At 40.5% G+C, this 22,279-nt stretch overlaps 1 protein-coding gene and 1 long non-coding RNA gene across 6 annotated transcripts in view; one reads left to right on the forward strand and one right to left on the reverse strand.

The window, feature by feature from the left end:
- Positions 1–22,279, forward strand: part of MKLN1 (muskelin 1) — a 378,299-nt gene that overhangs the window by 137,818 nt on the left and 218,202 nt on the right. For 3 of the 5 annotated variants that reach the window (XM_055421281.2, XM_055421279.2, XM_055421283.2), the window contains exon 2: positions 4,391–4,465. The exons of 1 other annotated variant lie outside the window; for it this stretch is intronic. The gene's annotated coding sequence lies outside the window, so the exon portion shown is untranslated. Of the gene's footprint in view, positions 1–4,390; positions 4,520–22,279 lie in introns of all 5 variants that reach the window. One more of the 5 variants, XM_088834669.1, reaches the window with a different exon arrangement.
- The window catches only part of LOC129552653 (uncharacterized), a 37,590-nt gene continuing 15,895 nt past the window's right edge, over positions 585–22,279 (reverse strand). The window contains exons 3-4 of the long non-coding RNA XR_008685279.2: positions 7,246–7,381; positions 585–699 (exon numbers count right to left, since the gene is read on the reverse strand). This is a non-coding gene — a long non-coding RNA (uncharacterized LOC129552653). The remainder of the gene's footprint in view (positions 700–7,245; positions 7,382–22,279) is intronic.

The following is a 22,279-nucleotide window of genomic DNA, read 5'->3' on the forward strand; positions in this document are numbered from 1 at the left end:
TATAAATTAGTAGGGGTGGGGATGTGTGGGATGCAGTGGTAAATCCTATGCAGTAATTCACAGACTTCTTCCAACACATGGCTCTAGCTTCCTGTAGGTTCTTAGAATCCTCTCCATTCAGCCAGTGGGTAGGGAGAGAGCCTGCTGTGTATTACACAGAAGGCTTTCCATGGGCCAGACCTGGAACTGGCATCCAGTCCTTCCACCCACTTTATTTGCCAGAACTCTGGCACATGGCTCTGCCCAATTTCAAAAGAGGCTAGGAAGCTTAGTCCAGCTGTGTGCTGAGCTCATAGCAGTGCCTGCCACAGAGGGAGACAGATAGCTCCTCAGGGCAGGCCAGTGGTTTCAAGCTCATGTATCATCAAAGGTTTGCAAAAGTGTACTGTCCTATTTTCAGGTTACTTGATGCCTAGACCTACCATTAACACCTTGGTCAGTTCATAGAAAAAATCTTTCAGTATCAGCACCAACTTTGTTAGCATCACAAATCAGTTCACACTGCAAACTTACTTGTTTATGTTTAGGATTTCCCAGAGTTTCAGGATACCTGGCCAAGCCCGTGCAGAGGTTCTGATTGGAAGTTGCTTATGCATTTGCACTTTGTCCTTCTTGTCAAATGCTTCTCATGACAAAGTCTGGCAAGTAATCCACTTGAAGCCATCTGCAATGTCTAATCCAAACTTTGTCACATGGGACCTATGAGAATAAATGTATTTAAACACTGTAGAATTGTCTCTCATTTCAGTTCAGTTCAGTTGTTCAGTCATGTCCGACTCTTTGCGACCTCATGGACTGCAGCACACCAAGCTTCCCTGTCCATCACCAACTCCTGGAGCTTGCTCAAATTCATGTCCATCGAGTCAGTGATGCCATCCAACCATCATATCCTCTGTTGTCCCCTTCACCTCTTCAGAAACTGAAAAACATGTTTTCGTCTTTTCTCAATATATTTTTCACAGTTGTCACGACTCCGTAATTGTCTGCACTCTTGCTTCCTGCTTCTCTCATTAACCAATTTATAAAGGCTATTTCATAGTACAGCCATTTTAGAGACATCCATTTGTCCTAATTTTACTCACAGGCAACTATTGCCATTGAGATTCTAGTTTCCTCCAATTATGTTTGTTCATCTTCTTATATAAGGAGGATGGTGACATAGATTGTACAAGGTAATGATAGTAAGAGTCCCAATGTGCACTCCGTTCTGTTTTTCTAGTTGTGGTGTAAGTTTTCACCTCCCCATCAACACTTTTCTCTTGTAATGTCAGCCATGTGTTTATTGTGTGGCTCATGGGATTAAGGGTGCAGTCTTCATTCATTTCTATATCCATTCATTCTTCCTGAAATATTTACTGAGTTCCTACTATGTGCCAGATAGTGTGCTAGATGGTGGAGTCAGAGCAAAGAACAAAATGTATACGGTCCCTACCCTCAGGGAGACACTAAAGGAACATTGACAATAATATAAAATATTGATTATAATTGTAACATTTTTATGGAAAGCTTATTTTCCTTTTAGCATTATGGATAAGATTGAATCATCAATATATTTTTTAAACTGAGGTTTTCTTCCTCTGTAAAAAACAACTTCTTTTCCTTAGGGCATTCATTCATACACTCACTGATAATATTCATTAACATTAATTCATTAAATCTCATTGTAAAACTACTATTACCAAGCACTCCGCAGTGGCGCAGTGGTAAAGAACCCGCCTGCCAGTGCATAAGACCCAAGAGATGTGGGTTCGATCCCTGAGTTGGGAAGATCTCCTGGAGAAGGAAATGGCAACCCACTCCAGTATTCTTCCCTGGAAAATTCCATAGACAGAGGAGCCTAGCGGGCTATGGTCCAGGAGTTGGCAAAGAGCTGGACATGACTGAAGCAACTTAGCACGCACACATGCATGCTAAGATTTCCAGATACAAAAATAAAAAGACAGTATTTTTGCCCTTAAGGCTCAGAGTCCAGTTGAGTAGACTGGCAAGAAAACCACACAGTACATTATGATAATTGTCATAATGGGGAAATGTGAAAAGTGCATGAGGCATAGAAAAAGGAATACCTAGAACTGCAATGGAAATGAACTTGGGCAAACTCTGGGAGATGGTGAGGGACAGGGATGCCTGGTATGCTGCAGTCCATGGAGTTGCGAAGAGTCAGACACAACTTGGTGACTGAACAACAGAACTGCCTATGTAGGTCAGAGAAGACTTCACAACAAAGGTAGCACTTGGACTGAGGTTTGAAGGGTGAATAAGGATTACTAAGCAGACAGATCAAGGAAGGGCATGAAATGCCTAGCTAACCATCAAAGACTCATGCTCTTCTTCCATAGCATCAAGTGTTCTGGGAGTTGGCTCAACCAGTTTCTAATGCCTTATATTTCTGGGGGAATCAAACAGTGGGTTCTATTAATTGGATGTGAGCAGAAATGATGTACATCATTTCTTGACCAGGTTAAGAGTAGGTGTGCCTTTTCTTCCTTTTCTTTCCTAGCTATTAGCTTTGAAAGTAAAGGACTCTGAAACTTAGAGGATGAAGGAGCTGCAAAATAGAAGAACCCTGGGCAGAAGGTGGCTTGCCACACTGAACTGTTACATGACTAAGAAATAACCTTCTATTGCATTAATCTATTGACCTTACATAGCTTGTTTGTATAGCAGTGAGCTCTATTTTAATTAATATAAAGTAATACAATATGTGAAAAGACTTACTGGTGTGTCTAGCACAGAGTACACGCTCAGTAAGTATTTGAAATTTCAGGGGGCATACAAATAGACCAGTATAGCCAGAACAGAATTCATGATTGGTGAGAGCAAGAGGAGGGCGGCTGAATAGCTAGGCATGGACTGATCTCAAAGAACCCTGAATGTCACGCTGAAGAATTTAGGTTTAATCTTGTGGAAGGAAAGCCAACGAAGAATGTTGAAAAGGTGAGAGGCAAGATCTCCAAGAAACACAACACCCAAGAACCTGCTGTGATTTTCTTTAAATGTAAGGTGGGAATCTTAAGATGAAAGATAGGATTTCAGAACCAGAAGACACCATGGTTTAATCAAACCTCATTTAACAAATAAGGAAAGTGAGACCCAGAGAATTTAAGTACCTTTGTCAAGGTCACCCAGTTAAAACTTGGCAGAGCTGGGGACTAGAAGGCTAGTCTCTTATTTCCAGCCCTACAGCATTGCTCTTTCCACTGTGCCACAGTGCTTCAAAGCAGTGGAGACCAGCTGGTGTGCCTATGTTTTCAGTCCCTTAATGAAGACATTGGGGATTTGGAGGCTGGGTATTTACCACGGAAGGCTGTCTTCTCTGTAATTCCTCATCTGGTTTGAACCACTGTTTTGGAAAAGGTCCATTTTTCAGCATCAGATTTCCCTAGAGGACAATTGGGAATGTGCTTAGTGGCCTGTGGGGTGCCCTTGCACTTTCTGAGCTTTTGTTGGGAGGATGAGAAGAAAGTAGCAGTGGTTTGAGCTCCTGGAAATGCTCCTGGTCCCTAGGCATCTGGGGAGTGGTTGGCCCTCTCAGTTGGCTGTGGTTTAGCCTGCCAGCGGACTGTCCTCCAGGGGTCACATCAAAACATCTTCTTCAGCTTGTCTCTTTAAAGGGTCAGCCCCTATGACTGGTATTTTAATATCATTTTCTGTTCTTCAGTTCAGTACTTCTGGTTTTCATATACTGCTAAGCTGATTCATTATTCATTATAATTATTCTTACTCCATGTGCTGCCCAGAGCAATATGACATACATTTGTTTGTTTTTTTAATAGCAAGTGGGTGCAAAAGGATAACCATGATGAGGCCAGTCTCAGGGAAGCACGACATGTGATCTGACCTAAGGAGGACTGGGTATTATTGAATTATTTTACAACTGGGGGAATCCAGAGCACAAGTTGGGGGACAGGGAAGGCCATTTGTCTGAAAGTCCCCAAGAAAACTGGGGAAAAATACATTTCTTGATGTTTTTTTGCCTAGCATTTTTTGGTAATTTCCTCGCTCCTTGTACTTTGGTTCTATCCTGGTTTCCTCCCTTTTGCTGATAGATCAAGGTTAGGATGATAGATCAAATGGTTAGGATGAAGTATTAAGAAAGATAAGAGTGCTGCCTAAGTCCCTGAGGAGTGCCCTGGCGGCACCTGAAGACAATGTCTTATGCAGTGGAAAGTGCTTGGACTTTGAAGTCAAAGAGACATCAGCGTCTCTTTAGCTATGAGACTTTGGCAAATTCTTAACCTCTCTGAGCCTCAGTTTCTTTTTCTGTGAGATGGGAAAATAATGTAAAATATGGGGGTGGTTGTAGGGATTAAATAAGTGAACATACGTAAAACATGTCTTAGTGCTGGGCACATAGCTGGCTCTTAACAAGTATTATTTCCTTTTTCAGGTTTCTGAGAAGTTCCCATTCTTTCACCCATTCCCTATCCTGGGTTCTGGTCAACTGGTAAAATGAAACAGAACGGTGAGCAGATGGAGACCAAAATGCCACTTCGATTGTTGATAAAGGCTGTTTATTGTAAGAGATAATATATTACTAAATACTAAATGAGTTAGGTCAACTTGTTTACCCAGTCACAAGTAAAATTTGACCAGGGTAGGACCTCTCACACTGGGAGTAGCAGTGGGAGCAGGAAGGGGACCCTGCCCCCGGAGGAGTAAACTAATGTGATATCCTCACTGTGGGCAGGTAGATATACAACCTTCTGAAAGAAAGGAGGAGCTAAACTGAACCTGCCATGTATACTTTGCAATTCACAAAGCAGATTAAGCCCCTCCCCTAAGGAGGAGGAATAAGACAGGAGTAGACAGAGGCCAGGAGGGTCAAATGTCCACAAGGACAGAAACCTCAGAAGCGTCTCCCTCAGTATCCTTCTCTTGACCCCCTGCTCTCATTTTGTGCTACTTCTTAGCCACACTGCTCATGAAGGACACAACTGTCAATGTATCACTGTGGGCAGCCTCCGAGTACAAATGTTGGGAGAAAGGTGGGGGAGAGAAAGGGGGATATTGGGTTGAATCATTGGGAGAGAAAGAGAGGTGGCCACATAAATCCAGAAAGAGTAGCCTAAATTTAGAATTGGGAGTTAGAGATCTGAAAGGAGGATCTCTGACAGATCTGACCTCTGAGTCCCGGAACCACATCTCCTGGAGATGATTCTCAGTCCCAGCATTGGGTTAAATACCCTCTGCCTCAGTTTTTAGTTTTTAAAATGTAAGCATATTTTGTGATTATAAACTAATATGTGCTCACTTTGGAAAATTCAGAAATACAGAGAGATATAAAGAATAAATCAAAAATAATCCATAGTCTCACCACAAAGAAGAAATAATATTAACTCGGACTATATTTCAATTAAGTCTTTCTTCTATGCATATCATTATACAGATAAGGTGATTCTATCTATACATGTTAAATTTGCATGCTGAATTTTTACTTACTATTATACTATAATCATTTCCCCATGTTATTAAAAGTTCTCAGTAATTAGCATCATTTTAAATGACATTTTCCCTGGTTATAAGCAGATCTGGATCAATCTCTGCCAATTTGTGAAAATCCCATGGGTCTGGAGAGATCTTCTAAGTGTTTACCTTCTTGAATAGGGGAATAGGGCATTTTCAAAGGCCAGGGCTTTATGGACCTGCTCAAGGTAACTATTGCACTAAACTTGAGCTTCTAGAGAGTGCTCATATTTCTAACAATTGATTATATAAGTGATCAAAAGATGCCACTCTGCAAAACAGAATAATTCAAAGCATAGGCCTTTCTTATACACCACAGCATTGTTACACACTCAGAAAAACCACTGTGTTAGTTTGCTACAGCTGCCGTGACAAAATACCTTAGACTGGGGGGTTTAAACAGCAGCAGTTTATTTTCTCACAATGCTAAAGGCTAAAAGTCCAAGATGTCAGCAGGTCTCATTGCTCCTGAAACCTCACTCCTCGGCTCGCATGTGTCTGCCTTCTTGGTGTGTCCTCAAATGTTCTTTTCTCTGGGCATGGGCAGTCCTGGTGTCTTGCTGTGCATATTGAATTAGGGCCCACCTTAAAGACTTCATTTTAACTTAACCTCATTAGAGATCTTATCTATCAATACAATCTATAGTCTTTCCTGAATAGCTTCTTTTTCTTAGCATAATGTTTTTCAAAGTTTATCCATGTTGTCACACACATCAGTACTTCATGCAGAAAATGTCCCATCGTATGCATGTAAAACATGTTGTTTACCCGTTCATCAGTTTATGGACATAGGTTGTCTCCACTTTTTAACCACTGTAAATAACCCTGCTATGAACGTTCATGTATAAGCTTTTGTGTGGAGCTACATTTTCATTTCTCTTGTATATGTGTCTGGGAGTGGAATTGATGAGTATTATAGTAACTCCATGCTTAGAGTTTTGAGAAACTACCAAACTGTTTTCCAAAGTGGCTGCATCATTTTACATTCCCACCCACAGTGTAGGAGGGTTCCAATTTCTCTATATCCTTACAAACACTTGTTATTGTCTGTTCTTATTATAGCCATCCTTGTGGGCGTGAAGAGCCATCCCTTGTGAGGTTTTGACTTGCATTTCCCTAATGACTAGTGATACTTGGTGTCTCTTCTTGTGCATATTGGCGATTTGTATAGATTCTTTGGAGAAATTTCATTCAGATTCCTTGCCCATGATTTGACTGGGTTGTCTTCTTATTATTGAGTCATAATACATTTGTATATATTCTAGATATAAGTTCCTTGTCAATATACAATTTGCAAAGGTTTTCTCCCATTCTGTTGTTGTCCTCTTACTTTCTTGATGGTGTTCTGTGAAGCACAAAAGTTTTTAATTTTGAAGTCTGATTTATTTATTTTTTTGTCACATCTGCTTTGGGCAGCATATCTAAGAAACCTTGCCATATCCAAGGTCATAAACATTTTCTCTGTTTTCTTCTAGGAGTTTTGTAGTTTTATCTCTTACATTTAGGTCTATGATCCATTTTGAGTTAATTTATTTGTATGGTGTAAGGTATAGCCCAACTTCATTCTTTTACACATGGATACCCAGTGGACACGACTGAGCAACTGAACTGAACTGAACCCAGTTGTTCCAGCAGCATTTATTGAGAAAACTACCTTTTGCCTACTGAATTGTCTTAGGTCCCTTGTCAAAAAAATAAATCAACCATGTACATGAGGGTTTATTTCTGGACATTCAGTTCTATTCCTTTGATCTAAACATAAGTTCTTATGCCTTATACCTTGATTTCTGTAGTTTTTTTCTAAGTTCTGAAATCAGGAAATGTGTATCTTCCAAATTTGTTCTTCCTTTTCCAAAATGTTTTGGTTATTCTGGGTTACATTTCCATATGAAATGTAGCATCAGCTTGATGATTTCTGAAAAAGAAAATTTAAAAAGAAGAGAAAAAAGGAAAAAAGAAAAAGTAGTAAGATATGGAGAGGATTGCATTGAATTTCATTTTCTAACTGTTCATTGCTATTGTATAGAAATACAATTGATTTTTGTATATTGTTCTTATATCCTGCCACATTTCTGAACTTGTTTTTATCTTATATTCTTAATCATATGCTTTACTGCTTAATCTGTTAAGTATTATAAAAAATACAAAAATGAACAAGGTATGATCCCTATTCTGAAGAAGCTGATAGCCTAATTCAAGAAATAAGACATAAATTTATTGAGTGAATAATTGCCTGTTTCAGCAATGTGCAGGAAAGTACAGAATTGCCAAATGAACACTATAGATAATTAGAGCTCTAGAAAAGTTCAGGGGATGGAGAGACAATTAAAAGTTGGAGAGTCTGAAAAAAACAGAGTAGAAAGGACCTGAAGGCTCACTGATATGAACCATCCCTATAAACAAACTTTGAATTTCAATATTTGAGAATCCTAAAAATTTCAAGAGATCCCTCTGCTATGGATGACCCTCAGAGTTACCTGTGTAACGTATATGTATTATCCAGATTTAATAAATTATATCAACTTGCCATATTTGCTTAATATTTTTAAACTCTAAGTAAAACATTTTAGTTACCAAAAAAGGCCATTTCATTCCATCTCTCCTCAGAGATAGCCAGTCTCTTAAAGATAGTGAGAATCCTTCCCACATATGTTTTTACATTTTTGCTCAAATATATATATTTTGGGTGTTTAAACATGTACATAAATGGTGTACATATTTTTCTAGAACTTTTTTCAACATCATGCTTTTAAGATTTATCCATGTGATACTAGTAGAGCTAGTTCATTCTTCATAACATAGTAATAACATACTATATAGTACTGCAATATAGTCTCATTGTTTAAATATTCTAGAATGGATGATCTGTAAGTGGATATTTGTTATGTCTAGTTTTTTGCTATTTCAAATTGTTATATAATTAATGCTCTGGTGTATGCCTCCATAGGTTCCTGTATAAGAGTTCTTCTAGGGAATATATCTAGAAGTTATTAAGGAATAGAGTATGCATTCTCAACTTCATTAGATTGCTCTCTAGATTATTTTCCACAGACGCTGAACTACTTCTTACTATCATCAATGATATATGAGAATTTCTCTCATTTTACATTCTAACCAACAGTGTCAAGTTTTTTTTTTTTTTTTTTTAAAAACTACACATATCTGGGTCCTATTTTCGCAGATTATGTTAGGGTAACTCTGGAGTATGATTTGAAACAGGCCACAGGTGATCCTGAAACCCAGTGATTATGAATGAATTCGTATCATTGAGAGCATCAGCTCTATGTATGTATGCACAGTCTAATACATCAGTATGTGAATTGGTATGGTGAAAGGGCCCTAGCACTATGTTGGTAACATCTGTATTGGATAGATAGATTTATCTGCACTTAGATTCTTGAAGATGGGTAGAGAAGTACCACTGCCCAACATACGTTGTAGATGTTGGGTGTACGATTGACCAGCCCACTGACTGGGGACTTAAAGTCCCCCCTTTGACAGCTGAGTTGATGGGGGACTATGTTAACTTTCTGGGAGCCGCCTTGCCTTTTACTAGGTGTGTGGCTGGGTGCCAGCTGTCAGGACTTGCATACGTGCCATCGCTTAGGGCAGGGTGCGTGTCAGCGATGTCTGCCAGCCCACTGGGTGGTGTCACTGTGTGGAGCATTTGTGGCTTTTTCAAAGCCCTGAGGAATCTGAGAAGCAAGTGAGGGAATGCTGCATGAAAACAAAAGGCAGTGGAAAGAGTGACCAGCCAGCAGGCTCCAGCAGGCGAGAACGCTCTGTCCTTGTTATTACTGCTTCATGAAAATGCCGCCGGCTTCCTGGCAAGGTCTGGAAGGTAGAGGCTTCTTGAGAAAACAAGGACAAGCAATGTGTACTTTCAGGCTGGAATCTGATTGCCTGGCTTCCCTGTTTTCTAGTGGAAGCTGCAGGGTGCGGATGGGGAACCCGCTGCCCCTTGGTGGGTTTAGGTTGCTCTTTCCCTGTCTGCTGGCTGATTTCCCGAGTTTTCTCCTCCCACTCATACGCAGCACAGTTCTGGTCTCAGAGGCCCAGCAGGGCTGGGCTGGGAGAAACACTGGGCGGTGCCCCGGACAGAGTTGTTCCTCAAGGAGCCATCTGAAGGTCAGTCTAGGGGAGGACAGAAGGCTTCAGTCATAATCCTCATTCAAGGGGGCTTTGCCACAAAGAAGGGCCTCCTGATTTGGGGCGGTGAGACCAGGGAGAGGTTTCATTCCTTGCCTGCTTTCCTCAGAGCTATTTATGCCCTGGTATCACACACTCTCACAGCATAGCCTGCCTCAGTTTTCAGAAATGAGGGAGAAGCTCAGGAAAGGCAAGAGTTTTCATTAACTCATTATAGGATGGCTACTTGAACTCATCATTGTTTGACTTGTCAAAAGTCAACCTCTGCTTTCCCTGCTGATAATCTGTCAGTGACATATAAAATAACCTAGGTGCAAAACAGGGAAGTACCCAGCATTCTCTTCCTCTCTTGAAAAGAAACTATGAGGATAATGAATAAAAATAGATCTTTGTGGATACAACAGGGCTGAACTGAGGGTGTGGTTTGCTTGGCAACAGCTCAAGCAAAGTTATTTCTCTTGGTCCCCAAATGTTCTTGACTTTGCTCTGCCTGATAAAGTCCTAAAAGACCAGCTTGAATGTGACCTTTTTTTTGGTGAAACCTTCCATCGATAGAGTTCCTTCTGGTCCCGTAGCATCTTGTTTTTATAAAAAGCATTCATCATGTTGTGTGGCAACTACTAACTCGGAATTACAGCTTATTCTATGTGTGTGTACATGTGTGTGTATTCTCCCAGCATTTATAGACTGTACTTTAACATAATAGTCTTTTGATAAATATTTATTTGCTGAATCAGAATTCCTGAGAAAAAACCAATATTCAGCTCTAATATTTTCTTAATTATCTTGCCTTTTCCTCCTTGGGGTGAAACTGAAAGCAGGTTTAGCTCCACATGGGATAGATGACACGCTAAAACAAGTGGTCTTTTTTTTTTTTTTTAAAGAAACTGCTCCATCAGGAATGGGTGTTTCAGTTCTATCATTCTATTACAGGTACAGAAATTGCTTCCAGGAAACACTGCCATTATTATCTCTGAAAGGCAAGTCAGTGGAAATTGTTATTTTCCATTTATGGATGGACAAATGGAAGCTTTCTTTCTCATTTACCAATTACAGAATGTGCACTCTGTTCAAAGTACTGTGTTAGGATTTTCATGGGATACAAAGATGGGCAAGACAAGGTTCATGTTCTAAAGGAGAATTTATAATCTAGTTAAGAGGAAAAAATATTTGTTATGCCAAAGTAACTATAACTAGTGAGCATTTTATCTGAATCATAAGAGTGGTCCAAAAAGAAATACCAAAGGGAATACTGAAGGTAGGCAAAAGAATTTCCAGTCAAAGTGACTGGGGATATCATGTTAGTCAACACAGCATTTGAAATGAATAGATTTTGCGCTCCTTTTTCTCCATTTGGCCCCTATATTAGTTTCCTGTGACTGCTGTAACAAATTACCAAACTGGGTGGCTAATAACAACATAATTTTATTTTCTCAAAGTTCTGGAGGCCAGAAGCCTGAAATCAAGGCTTTGGCAGGGCCAGGCTCCCTCTGAAGGCTCTGAGGATGAATCTGTTCCTTTTCTCTTCCAGCTTCTGATGGCTCCAGGATTCCCTGGCTTTGTGACCACTTCACTCTAGTTCTGATTCTGTGGAAATGCTGCTTCCTCCTCTTCTCTCTCAGAACTCTGCCTGCTTCTCTTTTATTAGGATACATGTGATTGCACTTAGGGCCCACCCACGTAAACTAGGATATGCTCTTCCACTCAGGATCCTGAACTCAATCACGTCTTTTGCATGTACCATAATTTTCTCAGGTCCCAGGCAGTAGCATGTGGATATATTTTTTTGGAGGTGCACTAGGTAGCCCATGACAGCCTCCTATCCTCCTGTTCCCTGCTTTGTGCCCCTTGAAGCTGTTATCTACAGAGGACTCGCTTGGGCTCCATTGCCCTCTTGCTTACTGTTGGGTTTAGCCAATGGGAGGCATCAGCAAGTATCAAAGGGTAGGAGAAAAAAAGAGGTTGAGGTATTTCTTCTTCCTTCTTCTGCTTTAGCACCAGGTTCTGGCAGCAGCTATGCCCTTTTGCAGCTCGAGCTCCTTCAGGACTCTCATAACACCTTTTCCATCCCTTGTCTCTTCAGCCCTGGGCTTCTTCTATCGCTAGTCCTTGGTGCCTCAATACTTCCTACACTCCAGAAATCCTTCCTACACCTTCGTAAATAGTGTCTTCATCAAATTATTGTCAAAATCCCAGTGGAGTGTGAGTTTCCTGCCATGATCTTGACTGATACAGACACCGGGAGGCAAAAATTTAATTTTCAGAACAGAGATAGACTCAAGTTGCCTCCATCTAAGTTTAAGTAATGACCAGTGGGGACTGGAAGGTGATTCAGCACACAAGACAGTCATAGCAGCTGGGTTATCTTGCGGGCTCTTTGGCAGTAAATATCTGTTGCTTTGTACTCTAATTATCAGCTATTATTGTGACTCTATTCTGTTTCCCTTGCTACTAAGTACTTTCTATTCTTTTCTCTGTCTCACAGTTTCTATTGCTCATGGTTTCTGCTGCTACGTGATGTCAGCTTTCTTCCCTCTGTGAATCTGACTCCCTCTTTGTATTTCATATTCAACCCTCCAAAGGGCCTGACTGGTTTGGCTGCTCACCATCAAGTATAGGCAGTTAGGAAGAACTTCCTCTGACAAGTTGTTACATGAGCATAAGTGTACAGTTCTAGGGTAGGTGCCTGCTCCTGGACTAAATGGTTTTGCTTGAAATGGCAGAAAAAATTGATACATAATTCAGTGTTCTGTCAATTAGATATCCCTGAGAAGTGGTTATGGGTGCGGCAAGCATTCTGACACTTCCCAGGGTGATTATCAAAACTCACAAGTTCTTCTGTTGCCTAGTTCAATAGCAGAGGCATGGTGGTCTCTGAAAAGCACAACACATGTTTGGAAAAAGCAAGCAGCCCAGAATAGCTAATGGTGTAATTAAAATATAGAAACATTATCACTGGCATTAAAGCTGGAAATGTAGGTCACAACAGTTTGTGGAGGGCCTTGAGTGAAGATTTGTTTTAGAAGGAACTTTAAACATTATTTTATGTGCAGTGAAAAGTTACTGAAGTTTTTTTGAAAGTGGGAGAGCAAGATAAAATCAGTTTTTAGGGCTATTTATCTGATGGCAGTGGTATTCAGATTGGATCAGAAGTAGGAAAATGTGGAAACAGAAAGACAAATTAGGAAGGTGTTATAATAGCATAAGTTAGAATAATGGGCAACCAAGCCAGAACAAGACTAGAAAGAAAGGGAAAGTTCTTGCAAGAACTTCAGAGCAAGAGTAGATTTTGGATTGAGGCTAGTTTTGAGCCACTGGTTCAGAATATTTTTACTATCAAGAGTGGCGGTATGTATTTGGAAGAATACATGAATTCTATCAGACATACTAATAAGACTGACAATATTTTTACCAGCTATTATCTTTTAGAATACATTTTTGGAAGCTTGGCGCTGAGCCAAGGCAGGGTAGGACCTGGTAGTTCCACTGAGAGAAATTGAGTCTGAATGTCTTAGCCTATATTTTCTAGAAAAACAGACCTCAAAGCAAGAATTAACGCTAATGTTTTATTTAGAAGATGTAATCCTAAGGCAGTAAGAATAAGAGAAAAAGGGAAGAGAGACTGAAAAAGAGAGGAAGTGATGCAAGGTGACGTTTGAACAATCTACAGAGGCAGTAGGTACACCTGCCTGTGCATGCAGAATATCTCTAGACATTCTGCATGGCAAAAACACGCTCAGGTAAGTTCTTGAAGATGGAGAACCCATCTTCATGGTTCTCTTCCATCTCCTATTTCCCAGTGATCAAAATGTCCCATACCAAGAGTTTCTTTCCTCATACTTCTAAGTTATGTCATATGTTCCTATTAATAGTCTCTTAGCAAGCCACAGCCAATGCTCTATGGCATGGCCTTTAGTCCTAGTTGGGGAGTAGAGAGAGAAGCCAGAAATTCATGGTGTGTAGCTGATGAGCCTAGTTGCTTGGTGGCAACCAAGGGGGAGGGCCAGGCTGGGAGAGTGGCAGATAAGCTCCAGCCCCAGGTAGCAGGATTCCGTGTACCCAAACAAAGCAAGCTAGCTGCAGTCGTGGCTGAGACAGAACTGGAACCACCTCTAAGAAGATAGTGTTCTGAGGGTTACAGAAGGAATAATCACAGACAAGTACATTCCTAGACAGCATAGAATAAATGAGTCTCAATATGGGCTCTGGAGACTGGCAGAGCTGCATTTAAGTCACAGCTGTATATGAGCTTAGGCAATTTACTTAATCTCTTTAAACCAGTTTCTTTACTCACAATATGGGGATGATGATACTGTATAGCTCATGCTTGTAAAGTATTTGGCATGATGCTAGGCATACAGTAAATGCTAAGTAAATTATGGCAATTACAGTCATTAATATCATTCTCAGATGACTGCATAATCTCCCCAATGCTTTCTTTTCTCCTGGCTGACTCTGCCATGTGCTGCTCCTAAATCTGTCTTGAGCAGGTTGGGTGACTTGAGCTTGAGTCCTTTGTTACTCTTGGGGGCAGCTGGCTCTGGATCACTCCACACTTTGGATCATGAGCCCCACTGAAGTGGCTCCCTAAGGTGATGACACATTAAGCCCTAAGAAAGTAGCACCAATAACCCATCACCTTTGGTATGTAGATAGGACATATTTTACATAACCATTTGCTTTTAAACACTTTTTTCCCTTCAAAATAGAAAAATAATGTTGCCTTGGTGCCCCAAAACAGCACAGTCAAATACATAATAATTTCTAGATCCACACAATAAAGAGGTTCCTATTAGACTGTGAAAACAGAAGAGAGCACTCTTACACAAATAGCATTTGATAGGACATCATCTCTAAATTATATATATCAAAATTTCTTTGTTCCCATAAATTGAAATCCTTTTGACTTTTCATAAGCATATTAAATGCCAAGAGGAGCACATATCTAAAGTTTGCAGGACAACAAAAACAGACATATCACTCTTTTGTTTAAAACCCCATATCACTCAGAATAAAAATTTGAATATTTACCAATGGCCTTTAATGACCTATGGGCTCTAGTCTTCAGTTATTGGACCTCATCTTTTAATAACTAGGAGGCAAGAGAGCATACTTGGGTACTTAAGAGCACCAAATGTCTCTAGAGACTAACTACCTGAGTACCAGTTCCATCTCTATCATTTAAGAGTTATGTGATTTGGAGACAGTTATTTAACCTTCCTGTGCCTCAGCGTCCTCATCTGGAAAAGAGAAAAAAACAGCACCCACGTCACAAGTTGCTGGGAAAATTAGTTAATATTTTTAAGTGCTTAAAATAGTGCTACTAGTTAAGCGTGTTAGTCACTCAATCTTGTCTGACTCTTGGTGACCCCTCTAGCTGTAGCCCGCCAGGCTCCTCCCTCCATGGGATTTTCCAGGCAAGGATACTGGAGTGGGTTGCCTATCTAAGTGTTAGATAAATAACATATTTCCTCTTATTCATTATACTCCAGCCACGATGGCCTCCTTTCCAGCCTCCAGAAGGCCAAGCACACTCCTGCCCAAGAACCTTTGTGTTTGTTTTTCTCCCAGAGGGCCACATGCCAACTTCCTCTCCTCCTTCAAGTCTTTGCTCAACTATCACCTTTTAAAGGATGACAACCCTATTTAATGGAGAAGGCAATGGCAAGCCACTCCAGTACTCTTGCCTAGAAAATCCCATGGATGGAGGAGCCTGGTAGGCTGCAGTCTGTGGGGTTGCTAAGGGTCAGACACGACTGAGCGACTTCACTTTCACTTTTCACCCTCACACATTGGAGAAGGAAATGGCAACCCACTCCAGTGTTCTTGCCTGGAGAATCCCAGGGACGGGGGAGCCTGGTGGGCTTCCGTCTATGGGGTCACACAGAGTCGGACACGACTGAAGTGACTTAGCAGCAGTAGCAGCAACCCTATTTAAAACAGCGATCTCCTCCTGTACACCCCTGCTTTGTTTCTCATTAGCACTTATCTACTTTAATACTCTATACAGTTTTCATATTTACTTGTTTTTCATCTGTCTCCTCCAATTGGAAGGTAAACAAGGGCAGAAATATTTATTTTATCCTCTGATGTATCTCAAGCGCCTAGACCATTGCATGTGCTAGATGCTCGATACTATTTTTGGAATGAATGAATGCACTGTTTTCAGGTAAAGAGTCCACGTATTCTGAAGATTGATTTGTAAATGAGATTCCTATGCAAATGCAAAAGATCTCCTCCCAAGTTGTTCTCTTAAGTTGAGTAGATAAGATCTCCTTCCCACAATATTTTTTAAGAAGTTAATTAGCAAACCTTTTTTTTTCCCCTTAAATACAGTAAAGGTAAATTTTAGCTGAAACTTAGGTAAAGCTACCTTAATTAGTAATGAGCATATTCTGAATTAATAACATTGATCAACTTCTGATTAATTGCTAGTGGACTCTGTGGCACATTTATCCAACATGACCTACAAGTCATGGCCTGTCATCAGGATATGGAAAGAAGAGAACTAGTAAGCACTTGCTCTAGGTTAGATAAGCCACTGGGTCAAACCTATGAGGTATATATTATCATCTCCATAGTATAGATAAACAAACCAAGGCCACAGAGGCCCCAAATCACATACCTAATAGGTGATAGAGCCCATATACAAAGTATTGGCTTGCAAAATCTATGCTCCTTTTAGTGTCTCACTTTGAGCCTTAGATTTTACATTTCACATGTAGTAATATTACTGGCTTCCCTGGTAGCTCAGCTGGTAGCTCAGCTTCTGCGATGCAGAAGACCTGGTTGATTCCTGGGTCAGGAAGATCCCCTGGAGAAGGGATAGGCTACCTACTCCAGTATTCTTGGAATTCCCACTCCAGATTCTTTATACAGATGGTAAAGAATCTGCCTGCAATGTGGGAGACATAAGAGACCTGGGATCGATCCCTGGATTGGGAAGATCCCCTGGAGGAAGGCATGGCAACCCACTCCAGTATTTTTGCCTGGAGAATCCCCATGGACAGAGGAGCCTGGCAGGCTGCAGTCCATGGTGTCGCAAAGAGTCAGACATGACTGAGCAACTAAGCACAGGACAGCACAGAACAGTAACATTACTAAGGCACAGTTATTATGACAACGAATATAATATATGTAAAGTAAAACACTCAATAAATGATGTGTTTTTTTTAATGTTTATACTTTGGGAATGATGAGGAGACCTATCAGAGCCTCTCCAGGGAGAAATATGTGAGCCCCAACTTACCTGGACAAGCGAAGTAGGTCTTATGGGATAGATTAGTAGAGAAGTAACATTTTAAGAAGAATTTTCATGGGAAATAGATGGGGAAACAGTGTCAAACTTTATTTTTTTGGGCTCCAAAATCACTGCAGATGCTGGTTGCAGCCATGAAATTAAAAGACGCTTGCTTCTTGGAAGGAAAGTTATGACCAACCTAGACAGTATATTAAAGAGCAGAGACATTACTTTGCCAACCAAGGTCCATCTAGTCAAGGCTATGGTTTTTCCCGTGGTCATGTATGGATGTGAGAGTTGGACTGTGAAGAAAGCTGATCACCGAAGAATTGATGCTTTTGAACTGTGGCGCTGGAGAAGACTCTTGAGAGTCCCTTGGACTGCAAGGAGATCCAACCAGTCCATTCTGAAGGAGATCGATCCTGGGTATTCATTGGAAGGACTGATACTAAAGCTGAAACTCCAATACTTTGGCCACCTCATGCGACAAGTTGACTCACTGGAAAAGACTCTGATGCTGGGAGGGATTAGGGGCGGGAGGAGAAGGGGACGACCGAGAATGAGATGGCTGGATGGCATCACCGACTCCATGGACATGAGTTTAAGTGAACTCCGGGAGTTGGTGATGGACAGGAAGGCCTGGCGTGCTGTGATTCATAGGGTCGCAAAGAGTTGGTCACAGCAGAGCGACTGAACTAAACTGAATGCAAATTTAAATACTTGTTGTACTTTTACTTGCTGAGTTAACTTTGCTCAGTCACTCAGTCATGTCCGACTCTTTGCGTCCCCATGGACTGTAGCCCACCAGGCTCCTCTGTCCATGGGATTCTTCAGGCAAGAATACTGGAGTGGATTGCCATTTCCTCCTCCAGAGGATCTTCCCAACCCAGGGATCAAACCTATTTTTCCTGCACTCCTGCATTGGAAGGTAGTTTCTTTACCACTGAGGACCAGTTTCCCTACAGTTGACTTGATGGACTCTGATTAACCAAATTTGAGACAATTCGATCACCACAATTCAATAGGTTGTATCAAAAGAAAAAGTCACATATTCAAAGTGATTTGAAAAGTTGGGAGGGAGAGGAAAGAAGAGATAGGGGAGAAATGGGAAAAATCAAATCTTCTTTACAGAAGAATGCCAGCTCATAAATGTTGAATAACTGATGAGGGTTAAGAAGAACACTGCTGTACAATTCTCAATATAATAACTTATTCAATCAAGGACTATCAGTGGATGATAAAACCTTTGGATAAAGGGTAGATGGGTGTCATGGGCTGAATTATATTTCCCAAAAAATGTATGTTGAAATCTTAACCCCAGCTTCAGAATGTGTTCTTATTTGGAAATAGTTTTGTTGAGATGTAATTAGTTAAGATGAGGTCATACTGTAGAAGGGTGGGATCCTAAACCAATGACTGGTGTCTTTGTAAGAAGATAGTCATGTGACGATATGGGGACACATAGAGAATGCCACAGGATGATGGAGGCTGAATTGAAGTGCTGCAGCTACAAGCCAAGGAGTGTCTGGAGCTAAAAGAGTCAAGAAAGGATTCTCCTCTAGGGTTTCAGAGAGAGCCTACCAACACATTGTTTTCATACTTCTTGTCTCCAGACTATGAGACAATAAATTCCTATTGTTTTAAGCCAGCCAATCTGTGGGTACTTTGTTATAGCAGCCCTAGGAAATTAATACAATGGCAAGCAGGATAGACAAAGTACACCAATGTTTATACACCTTGTTTATTTCAGAGAGAAAGCTTTCCAAAGGAGAACTCTGTCAGTTACCACTTAATCAGGTAACAAACTTAACAAGACTAACAGTGGGACAATCTGACATGTATATCTCCTGATATTATGCAATAAGAGGTAAACAGTATCAGTCTGATAGACTGAGTGAAATAGGTACATGTCTTGTAATGTGACTTTGCAGCAACTCCAATCAAGAGGCAGTTGATTTCTCGACCACTTGAGTCTAGGATGGCTTCATTACCTTGTTCAGTTCAGTCGCTCAGTCGTGTCTGTCTCTTTGCGACCCCATGAATCACAGCATGCCAGGCCTCCCTGTCCATCACCAACTCCCGGAGTTCACTCAAACTCATGTCCATCGAGTTGGTGATGCCATCCAACCATCTCTTTCTCTGTCATCCCCTTCTCCTCCTGCCCCCAATCCCTCCCAGCATCAGAGTCTTTTCCAGTGAGTCAACTTGTCGCGTGAGGTGGCCAAAGTATTGGAGTTTCAGCTTTAGCATCAGTCCTTCCAATGAACACCCAGGATCGATCTTTAGAATGAACTGGTTGGATCTCCTTGCAGTCCAAGGGACTCTCAAGAGTCTTCTCCAACACCACAGTTCAAAAGCATCAATTCTTCGGTGATCACTTTTCTTCACAGTCCAACTCTCACATCCATACATGACCACGGGAAAAACCATAGCCTTGACTAGATGGACCTTTGTTGGCAAAGTAATGTCTTTGCTTTTTAATATGCTATCTAGGTTGGTCAAAACTTTTCTTCCAAGGAGTAAGCATCTTTTAATTTCATGGCTGCAACCAGCATCCACAGTGGTTTTGGAGCCCCAAAAAATAAAGTCTGACACTGTTTCCACTGATTCCCCATCTATTTCCCGTGAAGTGATGGGACCAGATGCCATGATCTTTGTTTTCTGAATGTTGAGCTTCAAGCCAACTTTTTCACTCTCCTCTTTCATTTACCTAATTGATATTTTGGGCCAAATACTTATTTGTTGTGGGGGGTTGTCCTGTGTATTTCAGGATGTTCAGCAGCATCCCTGGCCTCCATCCACTTGATGCCAGTAGCACTCCCATCATGACAATCAAAAGTATTTCCAGGCATTGCTAAATGTCTACCTCAGAGCACTGGACTCGAGAGACAGAATCAAATGCAATGTATGGACTTTATTAAGATCTTGGATAAAAAAGAAAAGATGGTTATAAAAGATATTTGATGATTAGAATAATTTGAATGTGGAATTAATGATATTGAATCATTAATTTTCCTAGGTCTAAAAATAGTATTGCAGTTATGTAGGAGAATGCCTTTATTCTTAGGAGATGTATGCTGAATTATTTTGAGTGAAACCTCATAAAGTATTCAACTTTCAAATGCTTCAGTGGGTAAAAGTGTATGTTTATAGAAAGAGATAAAAGAAAGGTGACAAAGTGTTAACAATTGGTGAATCTGGGTGAAGAGTATAGGGTCATTCATCGTATCATTCTTTTGAGCTACATGGGTTTGAAAATATTCAAAATGAAATGTTGGGGGTAAAAAGTGTTAGTCTCACCTCCACTGACTGACTCTTTACTGACTTAATATGATACAAAGAGCAGGCTTGTTCTAAATAAATCTTGTGTTGCGTTATAAATAAATCTTGTGTTCTAAATCATTCTGTGTTGCCTGGATAGAGTCAGCTCATACAAGGTATGAGGGGTTGGAGCTGAGGCAGGGGGCTTCTCCCAGCCTAAGGAATTATACACAAGCCCAGCTTTTCATGTGACTACTGGCTTCCTTTCTCTTGTGTAACACCCCACAGGACCAAAAGCCAATGGCTGGGCAGCTTGTGTGTGTTTCCCAGACAACTCTGGTAAACAGCTCACACCAAAATCCAGGTTTCCAGGTGCCAAAACAGTCTGGATATTCCTTTTACTGATAAGGCTACTCTCAAACTTGCTGTATACCAGAAGGAGACCAAAAGAGGGGCAGAATTCCCTTCACTGGAAAACCATTCTGTAAGGCCAGCAGGTCAGCCAGAGACACTAAGAGAATGGGGTCTCTCGGCCCTCCCTTTTGTTAAAGATATTGTGAATTTTCTTTTTCCAAAGTAAAATCTAATTATTTTTCATTTTATTTATTTATTATTATTTTAAAAATTTTTTGGCTCAGACAGTAAAGAATCTGCCTGCAATGTGGGAAATCCGGGTTTGATCCCTGGGTTGGGAAGATCCCCTGGAGAAGTATTCTTGCCTGGAGAATTCCATGGACAGAGGAGCCTGGTGCTCCTGGTGCTAAGTCCCTGGGGTCCCAAAGAGTCAGATACAACTGAGCGACTAACATGTTCACTTTCACAGTATGTGAGACCTTAGTTCCCCCACAGGAATGGAACCCATGTCCCCTGCACTGGAAGATGAAGTTTTAACCACTGGACCACTAGGAAAGTCCTCCAAATCCAGTTTTTTTAACCTACACTTATGATGTAGTAAAATGCAAATCATGCCTTGGTACACTAAAGCTTAGGCAACTGTAAAGAGACCCATCTTGTAAGAGAGCTAATATTGAAAACATAGACAAAACTCAGAAACCAAAAAGGAAAGTGCTAATAAATGCTTTAGTGTAAAATACTTGAAACTTTTTAATGGTAAAAACAAATATGACAAAAACAACAAGAAAATACTATAAATTGAGCCAAAAGACAAAGAGCACAGAAGAAAATAATTAGTTGTAACACAACACAAAGTGTTTATTCCATTACTATATAAAGAGATCTTACAGTTTAACAAGGAAAAAATGAACAGGAAAAAGGGCAAAGAATATGAACAGGTATTTCATAAAGAAAATAAGAATGGCAAAACTACTTGGAAAAAGTACAATTTCATTAGTGCTTAGAAAAATGGAAATCATAACGTGATACCATTTTTATCTACCAGATTGACAAAAACTTGGAAGTCTGATAAAACTTCCTTTTGACAAGGATATAAGTGAACTTTTACTGTTGATGGAAATGGAACAACTGTTTGGAGGTTACAGTTTGGCAACATCTAACCCAATTTTTAAATGTATATATACTTTAACCTAGCAATTTCAGTTACAGGAATTTATCCTAAGATAGAGCAATACAAATTTCCAGTGACACATGTATAAATATGTTCATAGAAACACTGTTTATAGTAACAACCAGAAATTATTTAAATGTTCAACAATGGGGCAGTAGTTAAATAAATTATGGCACATCCAATAATTAAAAGATCTTAAGAAGATCTGTATGTGCTGACATGAATATAGTTCTGCTATATCATTAAATGGATAAAACAAGGTATAGGTAATTAGGAAAAACTCACTCTTTCTCCTCTGTCTCGTTCACTATCTATCACATTTACAACACTTCTGACACCAGATATGTGGGAAATTTCCCCACACCAAGCAATTCTCTTTGACATGAGCTGGGTGTCCTACAATTTAATACAATCTTGACGCAAGGGCTTCCCTTGTGGCTCAGCTGGTAAAGAATCTGCCTGCAATGCGGGAGACCTGGGTTTGATCCCTGGGTTGGGAAGATCCCCTGGAGAAGGGAAAGGCTACCCACTCCAGTGCTTTGGCCTGGAGAATTCCATGGACTGTATAGTCCATGTGGTCACAAAGAGTCAGATACAACTGGGTTTACCTGGACAGTATCCCACAGGTTAAAGGCTCA

The sequence above is a fragment of the Moschus berezovskii genome, chromosome 3 (genome assembly GCF_049115385.1).
Source record: "Moschus berezovskii isolate FMDL1 chromosome 3, NW_MosBer_1.0, whole genome shotgun sequence".
Taxonomy (NCBI): Eukaryota; Metazoa; Chordata; class Mammalia; order Artiodactyla; family Moschidae; genus Moschus; species Moschus berezovskii.